Genomic DNA, 16865 nt, shown 5'->3' with positions numbered 1-16865 from the left:
GGAAGCAATAAGGGGGAGAACGGAGGGGGACATGCATCAGGTGAAAAGGAGGGGATTAAAGGAGAGGGTAACAAGACTCAAAGTCAGCGGATATCGTTCAGAGATAAAGTTGTTAGTGCCTGGAGAGCTTTGGAGGTTGCTGATTCTCTTGATGGGGATAAGATGGCTACCGTAGTTGGTAAGCAAGGCGATTCGGAGATACCAACTGTGACGTTCACTGAGGAAGCAAAAGAGATATTGGCAGAGCCCTACAAAGATGTCATCGTGATCAAAGTTCTTGGAAAAAATTTTAGCTATACAGCAATCACGCACAGGTTTAAAGGCATCTGGAGAACCAAAGGAGGATATGAGGTACTAGATGTCGGTTTTGGCTATTTCTTAGTCAAATTTGATCTCTTGGAGGATAGAGAGAAAGTTCTCCTTGGAGGACCGTTGATGATTACTGGAAACTATATTGCGGTTAAACCTTGGAGTTCTTCATTCAGACCTTGTGAAAACACTTTTGGGTCTACCATGGTTTGGATAAGAATCGCAGGTTTAAACATTAACTATTATCAAGAGAGAGCCATGAAAATGATTGCGTCAGCTGTTGGCAAACCGATCCGCATCGACTTAGCTTAGCCACCAAGTCTGCAGAGAGGAGAAAGTATGCAAGAGCATGTATGCAAATTAACTTGGGACTTCCAGTTATAAAAAAAATTCAAGTTGATGGTCATATGTATGACATAGAATATGAGCACTTGAATTTAATTTGTGAAAAATGTAGCTGCTTTGGGCATGTCACAAGAGAATGTGCGAAAGAGAACAACAATGGCATTGGGAAGGAAAGCACGGTGAAGGAGAAAAATTTGCCGTCACTTTTTCCTGTAGATAACAACGAGAAAATGGTGGAAGGTAGCCAAATCCCAGTAAAAAATCAAAATTTAACTTTTGAATTTGGAATTAATGCCGAATCAATTTCAATTATGGAGAAGCATGGTGCAGCAGATCTTGTGCATGATAATTTGCAAGACTCACGTATGGAAAGGAGTACTCGTGCAAAAGAGGGTGAATGAGTTACAGTTAGTAGAAAAGGCAAGGAAAAAGTGGGTAAAGGCCACAGTGTGGTGCCAAAAAAAGCCAATGTAGCAATATGCTCCAATTTGGTGAGTAAGAAATTTTCTTTTGGATCTAATAACATGCATGCTGGATCCTCATCAAATGCAAAGGTGAAGTCCTTATCAAATGCAAAGGTGGGGCCTAAGAAAAAGAAAGATCCTCCATCCACGCTTGGCTCTTTGGGAACAACTCAGGTGGCTTTCAAGGATAAGAGTACTCCCTTTTTTAAAGCAGGGCACAAAAAGCAGCGTCCTATTTCGCTTCAAAACTCACCTACTGAAGCATTGTCAATGGATTCTCGAGTACAAAAAGAGCTTGATAAAGTTAGTGCAACAACAAATTTGGAGACCCAACCTCAACAGAAGAATGATGGTTCTGCGGTGCAAGTCCACAAGGAGACACTTGGAGACAGGGGTCCATCAACGTGAGGTAGAATGATTAAACATTCCAATTATTTAATTTATTTTTTATGGATTATGACCATTTAAATATTATTAGTTGGAATGTTAGGGGGCGTCAAATAAGATGTCTCGGGTGTACTGTAAGGAGTTGGTACGAAAATTTCAACCAACTTTTTTTATTTTGGTGGAAACTCATATTGGGTTTGAAACTATGAAAGAATTTTGGGGGAGATTAGGCTATTATCCTGTAGGGATTGTAGATGCTGTTGGACACAAGGGAGGAATTTGGTTCCTCTCTGCTAATTTAAAATTTTCTTGTAAAATTCTTTGGGCTATGAATCAATGTGTAACTTTGAAAATTGATGGTGGTGGGCGAAGATGGATCTGCAGTGCGGTTTATGGCAGTCCTCAAGCCACTAATAGAATAGAATTATGGAGTCATCTGCTTGATATTGGTTTGTGCATTCAGGACCCGTGGGTGGTGGTTGGGGATTTTAATGATATTTTGAGTGTTCATGAGGTGAAGGGGGATAATTTCTATTCAAATCGCAGTAGTATCTTTGCAAGTACTCTAGATTCTTGTGGTCTTTTTGATCTAACAACCTCTGGAAGACGGTTTACTTGGTTCCGTAAAATTCAAGGAAACAAAGAAATTGCAAAGAGATTGGATAGAGCTTGCTGTACTACAGGATGGCGCCTTCTTTTTCTAGAAGCTTTTGTTGAAGTTCTCAGTCGTTCCCACTCTGATCACTGTCCCCTACTTATCCGATGTCAAGGAGTTCCTATCAAGAAAGGAAACCGGCCTTTTAGATTCCAAGCGGCATGGGCAACGCATCCTGATTACAAGGCCATTGTTATGAAATCTTGGGATAGTACAGACTTTGGCATCCATAGGAAGTTGCTGGGGGTCCAAGAAACTTCGTTGGAATTCAACTCTACGGTCTTCGGCAATATTTTTATTAAAAAGAGGGAATTGGAGGTTTATTTGAATCGTATTCAACGAAAAATGGAAGCTGACGATGATCCGGTTCTGAAGCACAAAGAGGAAGAATTGAGAGCTGAGTATAATATAGTTTTGGCCCAGGAAGAATTGCTTTGGTACCAGAAGTCAAGAGATCAATGGGTTCGGTATGGTGATAGAAATACTAGTTTTTTCCATATGCAAACCATCCTTAGAAGAAAATCTAACAAGGTTCATGGGTTGCTAGTCAGTGATGGGTCTTGGTCTGATGATTCGGAAGTTTTGCAAAGGGAGGTTGTTCATTTCTTCAAAAATATTTTTTGTTCTACTGAGCCTGTTGAGGTTAATTACATGGGAGAAATTCCTATGCCATCTCTTAGCCAAGATGCTTGTGATAATTTGTCTAAACCAGTAACAATGTTGGAGGTTAAAGAAACTCTGGATAATATGAGCTCGTTCAAAGCTCCTGGGCCGGATGGTTTTCAAGGTTTTTTCTTCAAGGAATATTGGGATGTGGTGGGTCATGAGGTATGGCGTACTGTTCAGAAAGCATTCTTAAGGGAGACGTTAAGCCATTCTTTGTTGGAAACTTTGATTGTTCTTATCCCTAAGTGCGACCCTCCAACTAGATTGAAGGATTTTCGGCCAATAAACCTTTGTAATGTAATTTATAAGCTAGTGACTAAAGTGTTGGTTAATAGATTACGACCATTTTTGGATGAGATTGTTAGCCCAACTCAGGGAGGGTTTATTCATGGTAGAGGAGCACCTGATAATATTATTATCGCCCAAGAAGTTCTTCACTTTCTTAAGCGGACAAAGACTAGAAAAGGAGCTATGGCTTTTAAGATTGATTTAGAAAAGGCTTATGATAGAGTTGATTGGAATTTTCTTGAGCACACTCTTCAATCTAGGCAGGCTTTGCTTAATTAAATCTGTTGCTTCTTCTCTTCCTATTTATCAGATGCAAGTGACTCTTTTTCCTACTTCGGTTTGTCAAAAGATTGATTCTGTGCTTAGACAATTCTTGTGGAAGGGAAAGGTGGGGGAGCGTTGATTAAATTTGGTCAAGTGGAGCAAAGTTGTCACTCCAAGAAAATATGGAGGCTTGGGAATTAGAGATACTCAATGTGTAAATTTTGCTTTACTCGGAAAGCTTGTTTGGCAATTATTGCATAACAAAGATAAGCTTTGGGTAAGAATTATGTTGGCAAAATATTTATTTGGGAGTTCTTGCTTTTCACCCAAATTTTCTAATAATGTTTCAAGCACTTGGCGAGCGATTTATAAGACAATAGAAAAGCTTCGTGATGGTTTTGATTGGTGTACAGGCAGGATGTATCAATCCTTTTGGTATCATGCTTGGCGACCATGTGGAACGCTAGCTCCTTTGGTTCTTTTTGTGCATATTTCTGATTCTCACTTGAAGTTAGAAGATGTCTGGCACCATGGGCATTGGCGGTGGGATATTCTTTGCACAATGATTCCGGAAGAAGTTAAACTTGATTTGATGCTCTTTGATCCTATCAAGCAGGCAGGAGATAAAATAGGTTGGTTTTGGACAAACTCAAATACTCTCACCTACTCGACTAAAAGCGGGTATGAATGGCTATTGAAGAAGAAATTTGGCTGGAATGATAATGAAAATTGGCTTTGGCTTTGGCGGTTGAGAATATCGGAGAAGATAAAGTGTCTGCTCTGGCTTTGCCTCATCAACGGAGTTTCCACAGCTAGTTACCGGTTTCAAAGAGGTATTTCTACTTCTGATTTTTGTCAGATATGTTATCTTGCTCTAGAGGATATTAACCGCTGCTTTAGGACTTCCCAAAAAGCTCGTCAGATTTGGATTAGCTTAAATTTGGGAATGACCGCTGAGGACTCTAGTTTGGATTTTGTGTATTGGATTTGTTCTAACCTCAACAAAAATGAGTTTCTCTTTGCAGCGGCCTTTTGGTGGATTTGGAGGGATAGGAACAATGACATCTTCCACCAAGATGATCCATGGAGTAAGGAGAAAATTGTTCACTTAGTTAAACATGCTGCTCGAGATTTCTCTAATGTTGTTATCAACCAAAAACATATTATTCCTTCTTTTTTGAAATATAACTGGGAACCACCTCCAATGAATGTCTGTAAAGTGAACTGCGATGCAAGCGTTTTTGAAAATGAGCAATTAGTTGGCTTTGGATGTATTATTAGAGACAGCATGGGAATTTGGATAAAAGGTTGTTCTGCCAGTATACATCTTTCTAGTGTTCTCTGTTGTGAGTTTCATGCTATTTGGAGAGGGCTTGTTATAGCTTGGGATTGCGAGTGCAAAGAGGTCATATGTGAAACTGATAATCTTGATGCGTTTCTTCTTGTATCACGAGGCATAACCAGCATGATTAGGAATGACTCTGATCTGCTTGACAAAATCAAAGAGATGCTCCAACGCAATTGGACAGCTACTTTAGTGCTCATCCAGCGAACAACAAACAGAGCGGCTGATTTAATGGCTAAGACTGCTGTTTTAAACAAGCAGGTGTATCTAGAATGGTTACTGCCTCCTAATAATTTAGACATTATTATTAGAGAGGAGTACTACTCTTTTTCTTATTTTATGTGGCCAATTAAGATTTAAAATTTAAAATATTTTATTATTCTTTTTAATAACAAATTAATTTTTAATGAACTTTTTTAGCATATTAACATAATCATTAAAAATGTAGGTTAAAGTAATTCTTAATTAAATTTTTTAGATTTTATTCTACGAAAAACCCTCTTGTTCATACCCTGATCCAACACTAAGGCCCAGGGTCCAAACGAAAGGCCCAATCCAAAGGATTGAGCCTCACCCTACACCGACCTTCAATCTACGAAGTCGGTGCTTACCACGACTTGCTCTAAAGAAGTCGGGAACGAGGGTTAGCTAGCAGATAAACCCTCACTCAAAAGGATAACTGCCCCTAAAATCTCTCTAACCACTTCCAGGAGCCATATCTCAACTTTCCTAAGATAAAGGGACGGTTATTCCCCTTAAAAGGCGGAACTACTCCAACGGTGGTTATGAGTTCACCACTATAAATACCCTGACACTCCTCAGGTATCCCTAAGCCCAATACTCTCTAGACCTGTTTTGCTCCCCTGCTGACTTTGGCATCGGAGTGTCTTTGCAGGTACCACCCCCCATTCTCTCACGTACAAGTCGGACGGAGGCCCTTGGATCATCAATCCACCTGAAGGCTTCCTCTTTCAGACGATTAGGCCAGCCAAACTAATCCAACCCAATAATCTCCGGTTACCCATCGTAACATTGGCGCCGTTGCCGGGGACCCGAGAGATCAACCAATGATGGCGGATGTGTCACCTGAAGATGGCCATGTAGCGTCAGATTCCGAACAAGAGAACCAAGATACCGGAAACAACGACGCAGACCTAACTCACCACCAAGAAACCAACGACCAACATAGAGAAGGCACCTCCGGATTAAAAAATCCGAAGATGAACTCCTCGGACGGACGTGAATCAGGAAAGGATGGACCACCCCATGCGACTGAATTAATGGGACTAGTCCATGGCCATCAAGGTCGCTTGGAGCAGCTGGAACAGGAGCTGGAACGACAAAGGGAGACAGAAAAGAACCTAAGGGAGGAAATGGCACGACGAAAAGAGTTAGAATAAAAACTCTTAAGGTTAGAATCCTCCCTCAAAGGTCGGAACTCCCGCAGCGACCGAAAAGAATCACCCCTAGGAGGGGGGGACCCATTTAGCGAGGACATAATGAGGGCAAAGGTTCCGAAAAACTTCAAAAGCCCTGATATGGACCTCTATGATGGAACCACATATCCGAAGCATTACTTAAGCAATTTTAGAAGTCGGATATATCTGGCTGATGCTTCTGATGCTACGCGATGCAAAGCTTTCCCGACTACCCTGTCGAAAGTGGCGATGAAGTGGTTCGACAGCCTCCCTCCGAGATCAGTCACCAGCTTTGAGGACCTCTCGAGGAAGTTTTTGATGAGGTTCTCCATCCAGAAGGATAAAGTAAAACATGCACCAAGCCTCCTGGGAATAAAGCAGGAGGTCGGAGAATCTCTATGGACCTATATGGAAAGGTTCAACAAAGCATGCTTAGAGATTCAAGACCTGTCCACTGAGGCAGTCATAATGGGGCTAGTAAATGGGCTTAGAGAAGGTCACTTCTCGCAGTCCATATCAAAAAGGCACCCCACCTCCTTAAGTGATGTACAGGAAAGAGCTAAAAAGTACATCAACATGGAGGAGAATGCCAGACTGAGAGATTCGAGTTGGCGACCTGGGCACCTTCCCTCAACAAAAGAGAGGGAAAGGGAGCCCAAGAAGAAGGAAGAACTCGGTCTCGATAGACCAAGGAAATATCACTCTTATACTCCTCTAAAGGTTTCCATACTGGATGTATACAGAGAAATTTTCAATACTGAAAGGCTGCCGCCTCCCAGGCCCATTAAAAACAAAAGAGGGGGAGTCGCGGCGACTACTGTGAGTACCATAAGATATATGGTCACTCAACAAACGATTGTTACGACCTTAAAAATGTGATAGAAAAGCTGGCCAGAGAAGGCCGACTTGACAGATATCTCATAGAAAGGTCGGACAATCCTGGGAAGAGAAAACAAGATGACCCAGATAGAAGAGACCCACCACCGCAAACCCTGGAAAGACATGTACACATGATCTCAGGCGGGTTTGCAGGAGGGGGACTCACCAAGTCCTCTCGCAAGAGACACCTCAAGCGAGTCTACCAGGTCGGAAGCGAATCATCCGACCTCCCTACCATCTCATTTACAAAGAAAGATGGGCAAGGAGTAATCCCTAGACATGATGATCCAGTGGTGATAACCATGATTCTAACCAATGCCCATCTCCACAGAACCCTAGTAGATCAAGGGAGTTCAGCAGACATCCTTTTCAAGCCCGCGTTTGACAAACTAGGATTAGATGAGAAAGAGTTAAGAGCCTACCCCGACACCTTGTACGAGCTAGGCGACACGCCAATAAGGCCACTAGGATTTCTACCCCTCCATACTACCTTTGGAAAGGGGGAAAAATCCAAGACTCTGAGCATAGACTTTATAGTCATCGACGTAGGGTCCGCATACAATGCCCTAATCGGCAGAGCTACCCTAAATCGACTCAGAGCAGTGGTATATACCCCCCATCTTTGCATGAAATTTTCGACACCAGCGGGAATAGCAACGGTGCGGGGAGATCAGAAATTGGCAAGAAAGTGCTACAATGAAAGCCTAAACCTGAGGGGAAAAGGCAAAGAAGTTCACACCATAGAGCTCGGAGGAGCGAGGGCCAAAGAAGAGCTACGACCACAGCCAGGAGGAAAAACTGAGGAAATACAGGTCGGCAAAGAGGAAGGGAGAAATACCAACATAGGAGCCTGACAAACCCCATTTGTAGGGTTTATCTTGTATTGATTTTTGGGGATTTTATCACCTTTTACCCATATTTATTCAAGAAATAGCATGGTTTTGTATATTCTCCTTTAATTGTGCTTGAATGTGAAAACATGCTTTTTAGGACTCAAAATAGCTAAATTTAATTCACCTTGATTCTATTAGATGCCTTGATATGTTTGTTAAGTGATTTAAGGTTTAGGAGGCAAAGTTTGGATCAAGGGAATGAAGAAAGAAAGCATGAAAAGTTGGAGAACTCATGAAGAAATGGAAGAACCGGAAAGCTGTCAAGCCGACCTCTTCGCACTTAATCGGCCATAACTTGAGCTATAGAGGTCCAAATGATGCGGTTCCAGTTGGGTTGGAAAGCTAACATCTGGGGCTTCGAAACGATATAAGATTTGCTATGGTTGAACTGCTCATGATGACGCGTACGCGCATAGTACGCGCACGCACTGTTGCTGCCACCTGGTTCACTTAAAGCAAAACGTGGCCAGCGAATTCTGAAGCCTTGTGGGCCCAATCCAACTCATTTCTGATGCTATTTAAGTCAAGGATTGAAGGGGGGAATGGAGGGACTTTTCATACTTTAGAAGTTAGTTACCATTAGTTTAGTTTTAGCTTAGTTTAGTAGTGAGAGTTAGTTTCTAGAGAGAGAAGCTCTCACTTCTCTCTAGAATTAGGATTAGGTTTAGTTCAATAACCTTAGATCTAGATTTTAATTCATGCTTTCATCTCCTTCTACCTTTCAATTCCTTGTTGTTATATTCATTCTTCTTCTATTCTTTTGTTGTAATTTCCTTTATGTTGTTCTTATGTTTTGTTGTAGATCTACTTTTGCTCCTTCTATTTTCTTTCAATTCAAGTAGAGGTAATTCATAATAATTGTGTTCCTTTTGATTGTTGTTGTTAATTCATTGCCATAATTGTTGTTAGATTCTATTTTTGTTATCAATTTACTTTGCTTTTCTTTTATGCCTTCCAAGTGTTTGATGAAATGCTTGGTTGGATTTTAGTATAGATTTTGTTCCTCTTGGCTATGGTAGAGTAATTAGTGACGCTTGAGTTATCTAATGTCTTTGTTGATTGATAATTAAAAGTTGCTAATTGATTTAGATACCACTAAAGCTAGTCTTTCCCTTGGGAGTTGGCTAGGACTTGTGGAATCAAGTTTATTCATCCACTTGACTTTCCTCCATTATTAGAGGTTAACTAAGTGGTAGCAATGGACAATTGTGGTCACAATCGAGAAGGATAACTAGGATAGGACTTCTAATTCTCACAACCTTGCCAAGTGCTTTTTAGTTGTTAGTTTATTTTCATTGTCATTTACATTTCATTTCTCTTATCCCAAAACCCCAAAATACAATCCATAACCAATAACAAGACACTTCATTGTAATTCCTAGGGAGAACGACCCGAGGTTTAAATACTTCGGTTTATAGAATTTAGGGGTTTGTTACTTGTGACAAACAAATTTTTGTATGAAAGGATTATTGTTGGTTTAGAAGCTATACTTTACAACGAGATTTTATTTGTGAAATTCTAAACCGTCAAAAATCCATTCGTCAGAGCCAACCTATGGGATACCCTGAAGCAAGGGTTGACTAAGCTCCTAAGAGACAATTCCGACCTCTTTGCCTGGAAAGCCTCCGACATGCCTAGGATAAATCCCGAGCTTATGTCCCACAAGCTCTCGGTGTATCCAGGATCCTGACCTGTACAACAGAGAAGGCGCAAGCTCGGCCCAAAACGAGCCCTAGGAGTAGAGGAGCAGGTACAGGCACTCCTAGAAGCCGGCTTTATTAGAGAAGTTAAATACCCAACATGGCTAGCGAATGTAGTGCTAGTCAAGAAGCAAAACGGCAAGTGGAGAATGTGTGTCGACTACACCGACTTAAATAAGGCGTGTCCCAAAGACCCTTATCCACTCCCAAGTATTGATACGCTAGTGGACTCTAGCTCGGGATATCAATACTTGTCATTCATGGACGCCTACTCGGGATATAACCAAATCCCGATGCATAAGTCGGACCAGGAGAAAACATCGTTCATCACGCCCAGAGCAAATTTCTGCTACGTGGTCATGCCATTTGGGTTAAAAAATACAGGGGCCACATATCAAAGACTGATGAACAAAGTGTTCGCTCCCCACCTCGGGAGCTCAATGGAAGTCTACGTAGACGACATGCTGGTAAAAACCAAGAAGAAAACCGACCTCTTGACAGACCTCTCGCAAGTCTTCGACACCATAAGGTTACACGGGATGCGGCTAAATCCCGCAAAGTGTACCTTCGCGGTGGAGGCTGAAAAATTCCTAGGGTTTATGCTGACACAAAGAGGGATAGAAGCAAATTCCGATAAGTGTAAAGCTATCCTGGAAATGAAAAGCCCGACCTGCTTAAGAGAGGTCCAACAGCTAAATGGCCGACTTGCAGCCCTTTCCAGATTCTTGGCAGGATCAGCGTTAAAATCCTTTCCACTGTTCTCCTTATTGAGAAAGGGATGCCAGTTCGAATGGACTCCGGAATGCGAAGGGGCGTTCCAGGAGTTCAAAAGGTTCTTGAGCCAACCTCCAATCCTGACCCGACCTATAGTTGGAGAAGACCTCGTCCTATATTTGTCTGTAGCAGACAAAGCTGTCGCGTCAGCCCTGATAAGAGAGGACGAGGTCGGACAACATCCAGTGTACTTCATCAGCAAAGTTCTACAAGGCCCCGAGCTAAGGTACCACAAACTAGAGAAGTTTGCCTACTTCTTAGTAGTAGCCTCACGAAGGCTATCTTACTTCCAAGCTCATACAATAAGAGTCTGCACGAACCAACCCATGAGGCAAATTCTCCAAAAGACGGATGTTGCAGGGAGAATGGTTCAATGGGCAATTGAGCTCTCCGAGTTCGACTTGAAGTATGAAACTCGGACGGCAATTAAAGCCCAATGCCTCACCGGCTTCATAGCAGAGTACGCAGGAGACCAAGAGGAAAAGCCAACTACATGGGAACTCTATGTAGATGGATCCTCAAACAAGACAGGAAGCGGCGCAGGCATAATATTGGTTGATGAAAGGGGAACCCAAATAGAGGTTTTCCAAAAGTTTGAATTCCCAGCTTCAAATAATTAGGCAGAATATGAAGCCCTGATTGCTGGATTGAAGCTGGCAGAAGAAGTCGGTGCAACAAAAGTGATGATATACAGCGACTCCCAAGTGGTGACCTCACAGATAAATGGAGAGTATCAGGCAAAAGACCCAAACATGAGGAGATACTTGGAAAAAACTCTGGAGCACCTCGGGCGCTTTGCGAAAACCGAGGTCAAACATATAACTCGGGATCTCAATAGCAGAGCAGACACCCTCTCCAAGTTAGCAAGCACCAAGCCAAGAGGTAATAATAGAAGTCTGATCCAGGAAACTCTTCAGGAACCTTCCGTGGTGAAGGTAGAGGAAAAACAAGTTGTCCTTGAAGTAACCGGGCTAAACCTTGGATGGATGAACCCCTTAGTCGAATGCCTAAAATTCGACATCCTCCCCAAAGAGGAAAAGGAGGCTAAGAAAATCCGGAGGGAAGCACAATACTATACTCTGGTGAAAAATATCCTCTATAAAAGAGGAATATCAACACCATTGTTGAAGTGCGTACTGACCTCGAGGACCACTGAAGTACTAGAGGAGGTTCATAATGGGATCTGCGGAAACCATCTCGGGGCCAGGTCATTAGCCAGAAAAATAATCCGAGCTGGGTTCTACTGGCCGACCTTGCAGAGAAATGCCACGGAATTTGTGAAAAGATGTCAACCATGCCAAATGCATGCAAATTTCCACGTGGCTCCCCCCGAGGAGCTCATTAGTATAACTTCTCCATGGCCCTTCGCAAAGTGGGGGATGGATCTGTTTGGTCCTTTTCCCCAGGTCCCAAGACAAGTCAAATACTTAATTGTGGGAATAGACTACTTCACAAAGTGGATAGAAGCAGAACCATTAGCCACCATCACGGCCCAGAGAAGTCGGAGGTTCCTCTACAAAAATATCATCACAAGGTACGGGATACCATATTCCATTACTACAGACAATGGAACCCAGTTCACCGACTCTACCTTTAGAAGCCTAGTGGCCAGTATGAAGATCAAACACCAGTTCACTTCGGTGGAACATCCACAAGCAAATGGACAAGCCGAAACAGCCAACAAAGTCATACTGGCAAGGTTAAAGAAAAGACTACAAGACGCAAAAAGAGCCTGGACTGAGGAGCTCCCACAAATGTTATGGGCTTACCGGACGACGCCACAATCTGCCATTGGAGAAACGCCCTTCTGACTCATCTACGGCGTAGAAGCCATGATACCAGTAGAAATCAGCGAACAAAGTCCAATGGTGATTCTCCATGATGAGGTCGGAAACATACAGGGGCACAAAGAGGAGCTCGATTTGCTCCCCGAAGTCCGAGAGCAAGCCCAGATAAGAGAAGCAGTGCTGAAACAAAGGATGACTACAAGGTACAACAAAAAAGTCATTCGAAGAAGCTTCACCCTAAACGACTTGGTCTTGATCAGAAACGACATTGGAGTCAACAAATCGGGGGAAAGAAAACTCGTTGCTAAATGGAAAGGACCATACAAAGTTAGTGAGGTCGTAGGAAAAGGTTATTATAAGGTGACCGATCTGAACGGCACTGAGTTACCAAGGTCGTGGCATGCTTGTAATATGAAGAGGTACTATAGTTAAAAGCGAACTCTACTCCCTGATGTACTCTTTTCTCGACTTCATGATTTTTTCCCAAAAATCAAAAGGGTTTTTTTCTGAAGAAGGGTTTTTAACGAGGCATCATAGTAGAGGCTAAGGAAAAATAGACTGTCAAAAGCCCTTAGTAGCAGTAAAGTACCTCCCCAATAAATAAAGATCTTTTTACAATATCTCTTATAAATTCCTTCTTGTCTTTTCTTTCTTTCTACGAAACGCGCCGACTTAAACTCGACAAAACGTGAAAATCCCATAAACCGACCTAGATGGTCGTCAGGATAAAACGACGAGGTACAAGTCGGTGTAAAGAGGTTATAAAAGTTGATTGCGAAGAACTCGGAAACATCCCAACTCATAAGTCGGAATGAAGAACCGAGCAGCAAAGAAAACGCATCACAAAAGTAACCTAAGTCATAGGAACTCAATAAATTCTGAAATTGAGTGTAAGGAATACTGAAAAGAGATCGAAAAACCTATCAAAAATGTCAAAGTTAAAAACTGTCCTAAGTCCTTAGAGAGAAACTCAAGAGGACAGACAGCCAAGAAAAAGGTTTTCAAAAAGATCAAAGGGGTTTATCAAAAAGCTAGAAAGCATGCACGCAAAAGGTAACTTAAACCCTTATCCAAAAAAGGGTATTCTTTTGTTAACTTAAAACCCTTATCCAAAAAGGGTATTTCTAAAATATTTTGTTTGCGGCCTTAAAAGGTCAAGAGAAATGTCAAGGAACAACCACCACAATATAAAAAAGAGTTTAAAAAAGGGGGACCCACAGGCCGGGCCCCCTATAGCCAATAAATTTTTAGAGAGCATCACCACCAGAGCCGAAGGGAGTAGTCGGATCACCACCAGAGTCGGGAAGAGTAGTCGGAGCGCCATCAGGACCAGGAAGAGAAGCATCCATAGGAGACGGAGAGGAGGTCTGTGGAGCCTTCGAAGAGCTCGGAGCATCCTTTGGACGAGGAGGGGACTCAATGATCCTCTGCCCCCGAGTCTTCAAATCTGACTCAGAGACAACTTGGGGAGCAGGAGGAGGGACTATGGCACCATCGATGACGACCTTGTCAGGATCCAAAGGAGAGAGATCCAGGTCGGGAGCAATGACTCTGACCTGCTCCTTGAAAATCCTCCAGGCTTCCTCGGCCCTGTCAGCGATGGAGTCCTCCAACTCGGTATAGGCATCCTGAGCTCTCACCAAGTCCTTCTTCACCTCCACAAGGTCCTCGAAAAGGCTCGAGTAACTCTCATGTGCCTTCAACCTCAAGCCCTCCTCCATGTTGCACCGTGCCTGCAATTTTCTCTCTCTCTCCTGGAGCCCATTCCTCTCCTCTTTTAATTTGGCGACCTCCTCCTTCAACTCCTTCTCATGCTCTTGATATAAGAGAAGTCTCTCCTCCAACTCTTTAACCCTCGAGGATGAACCTAGGGAGCTAAGAGGAGCCTTCTCGAAAATATCAAGAAACTTGGTGCACACCGTCGCCGCCCTGATACTCTCCTGAGCCAGAATAGTGAGGTGGTTTCGGATAGAAACATCATCCAAGCCTATACGAGCATGAGGATAGATGTACTTCCGGATAAACTCAGCAGCATCCACCTTAGCCTCACCTTCGAAAGAAGAGCTAGACTCTAAAGCCTTGCGCTTCTTCCTCTCTGGCTCAGGGGAGGATCGGGGGGGGAGGGGACGGATGAGAAGGAGCCGAGGAGGAAATAACAATAGGTCGAGAGGGGGTCTCCAAATTTTGAGAAGAAGAGGGAGGAGGAGGAAGAGAGGAGCTAGTTACCCTGGCACCGCCGGTTCTGGCGCGAGACCTCGCCCTGACCTCCTGGACTCTCTGGTAAGACTCATTGGAATTCTTCCTCGCCATCTTTGTAAGAGAAAACAATTAGCAAAATAAGTCGGTAACTTCAAGTCGGTGAAAACAAGTCAGAAACAAAGTAGATAAAAGCTACCTAGTTGTGTCTGGACAAAAGACGGCGACCCCTGGAGAAATTTTTTGGTATCCAGATATGGGGCCCTCCCCCATACTTCTCGGAGGAACCCCACAATGGCTGCCTCCACCTCATCCAGGTCGTCCAAACCATATTTCTCACAGGGGGAGGCCTCTAACCAGTACAAGGGAAAGCGAGGAGAAGAATTCTCAACCAAGAAAAAGGGGTGATGACCCTCTACGGCTTGAACTTTGAAAAAATAATTTTTGAAGTCATGGAAAGATTCATCAAAAAGGGTGAAGACCCTCCGACCTTGTATAGCTCGGAAGGACACCCACTGCTGCTTGTTATTTTGCCCACTGAAGGGCTTGGTCATGTGGAAAAGAAAAAAGAAAATCCTCAAAGAAGTCGGAAAGTCTAGGGCATGGCTGATAAACTGATAGATTTTCAGAAAACCCCAGGAATTGGGATGAGACTGGGTAGGTGCAACACGGCAGTGGCGTAAAACAGCAATCTCGAAATCAGAGAAAGGAAGAAAAATGCCCAGGCGGGTGATCATGCTCTCATACATATAAAAGAAATGAGGGGCTGCCTCTGAAGCCCTCCCGAAGCAAATCCGGTCTTCTGGACCCGGGACAAGTAATTCATACTTTGGCTCATCCTCATCAGAGGTGCAGAGCCGGTGACGAGTGCGAAGATCAGTAATAAAATCAGTGTCAACCCAAGGTTCCTCCCCTAAGACTGTGACATCGACCCACTGAGCAAGAATTTCTACGGAAGACATTTCTTTTCCTAAAAAGTGTTAGTGAAACCTACAAAGGAAAAAGAAAAGAAAATAAAAAACATGGCCTCTAGGGAGGGAGTACGGAATCAAACAGAAGCCTACGAATCAACTTCTCTCTCTCTAAAAAATAAAAGCATGCAAACAGAAAGCACGTTGTAAAAAGAGAAGAAGAAAAGACTAACATTTATCTGGAAATAAGGTAGAGGAAGATGAAAGCCTTCAAACAAAGAATGCCCCCTGAACGGATGAGAAGAAGAAAATTTGAAAAATCGCAGAAACGAAACAACGAAAGAGAGGGAAAGTATTTATAAACACGTTAGGGGCATAATGGTAAAAACGGAAGCAGTCATTAATGGGTGCACCGTTACCAAGGTAATTAATACCTACGCGAACCTCTAACGGACGCGACGTTCGATTAGTCGTAACTGTGAAAATCAAAAGTCACGAAAAGTCACGTCGGTTCCGAATAATCACGTCGGTTCCTTCACAGGTCGGTTACAACCCCGAGTAGAATACTCGAACCCAATTCTTAAAAGAAATTGGGCTCGAGTAGGGGCACTGTTCATACCCTGGCCCAACACTAAGGCCCAGGGTCCAAACGAAAGGCCCAATCCAAAGGATTGAGCCTCACCCTACACCGACCTTCAATCTACGAAGTCGGTGCTTACCACGACTTGCTCTAAAGAAGTCGGGAACGAGGGTTAGCTGGCAGATAAACCCTCACTCAAAAGGATAACTGCCCCTAAAATCTCTCTAACCACTTCCAGGAGCCATATCTCAACTTCCCTAAGATAAAGGGACGGTTATTCCCCTTAAAAGGCGGAACTACTCTAACGGTGGTTATGGGTTCACCACTATAAATACCCTGACACTCCTCAGGTATCCCTAAACCCAATACTCTCTAGACCTGTTTTGCTCCCCTGCTGACTTTGGCATCGGAGTGTCTTTGCAGGTACCACCCCCCATTCTCTCACGTACAAGTCGGACGGAGGCCCTTGGATCATCAATCCACCTGAAGGCTTCCTCTTTCAGACGATTGGGTCAGCCAAACTAATCCAACCCAATAATCTCCGGTTAACCATCGTAACACCTCTAAAATAAAGTTTTTAGCTTTTAGATTTTTAATGTTTTTATAAAATTTTGGGTAAAGTATATTTTTTATCCCTGAAGTTTGACAAAAGTTTCAAAAATATCCCTAAATTTTATTTTGTTTCAATTTTGTCCCAAAAGTTTTTAATTTGCATCAAATATACCCTTGACGGCTAATTTTTCAAAAAATTTAAGATCAATTCAACAACAATTTCATAAGAACAATCCTCAATACAAGCAAATCAAGCATAATTTTCATGCATTATTGTTAGATTAGTCTTAAATTTTTTTGAAAATTTAGCCGTTAAGGGTATATTTGATGCAAATCGAAAACTTTTGGGACAAAATTGAAACAAAATAAAACTTATGGGTATTTTTGAAACTTTTCCCAAACTTTAATGATAAAAAGTATACTTTACCCTAAAATTTTTTAAAAAATATATA

This window comes from Arachis ipaensis, chromosome B09, assembly GCF_000816755.2.
Source record: "Arachis ipaensis cultivar K30076 chromosome B09, Araip1.1, whole genome shotgun sequence".
In the NCBI taxonomy this organism is placed as follows: Eukaryota; Viridiplantae; Streptophyta; class Magnoliopsida; order Fabales; family Fabaceae; genus Arachis; species Arachis ipaensis.
This window is presented reverse-complemented; position numbering follows the sequence as displayed.